This window comes from Pteropus alecto, unplaced genomic scaffold (assembly GCF_000325575.1).
Source record: "Pteropus alecto unplaced genomic scaffold, ASM32557v1 scaffold106, whole genome shotgun sequence".
NCBI lineage: Eukaryota > Metazoa > Chordata > Mammalia > Chiroptera > Pteropodidae > Pteropus > Pteropus alecto.
Window position 1 is genome coordinate 462,149 of NW_006442103.1, and position 775 is coordinate 462,923.

General features: G+C 49.0%; 1 protein-coding gene across 7 annotated transcripts in view; it reads right to left on the minus strand.

The window, feature by feature from the left end:
• CARMIL1 (capping protein regulator and myosin 1 linker 1) overlaps window positions 1-775 on the minus strand; it is a 262,767-nt gene that overhangs the window by 33,230 nt on the left and 228,762 nt on the right. The window lies entirely within an intron of this gene.

Consider the following 775-nt stretch of genomic DNA (forward strand, 5'->3'; position numbering starts at 1 on the left):
CGAGGAGGAAGTAGGTGGAGGGCAGATTGGGGCTGGTGGTGAGGAGTGGTATTCAGGATCATAGCCAGGTATCTAACTTGTCAGCTGGTGATGCTCCATGGGGTAGGGTTATAGGAGGAAGGACAGGTTTACAGAGAAAGACTAGCTCCCAGTTTTGAAGCTGTTGAGCCTGAGGTGCTCTGGGACATCCAAGTTTAGGAGACAGGTAAGTATGTGAATCTAGAGTGCAGCAGAGAGGGCAGGAGTCAACAACAAGCAGTTGATAGCCATGGATTTAGATGGTATTACCCAGAAAATAAACTTGAAGGCCAGGCAGGGGAAACTGAAAAGACATCACTGCAGAGGTGGGTGATAAGAAAGAGTGGGACAACTCAGAGGCCCTTGGAAGCTGCCACTCAGGAAGGACAGAGCTTCTGTGCCAAGTGATGGCTGAGACATCAAGATGACAGCTGACAAGCATCAACAGAATTAAGTCAGGAGTGACCTTGGAAGGGCAGTTTTGGGAGTGGGTAGGTATAGAATGAAGAGTCTAGTGGAGTGACTGGAAAGTGAGGAAGAAAGACAATAGGTGCAAACAGACAAGAAGTCTGACTGCAAAAGAAAGAAAAGACATTGACTGTGGAGACACATGGGATAAATGTGCTCTTTAGCACAATGCAATCTTCTCCTGCAGTAGCTGGAGCAGGATGCTGAGTCAGCACACCACTCAGATCTAGGTTATCAAAAGCGATGGCAGCAGAGCAGGTCAGCATGTGGGGCGGGGGTGTGGGGGGAG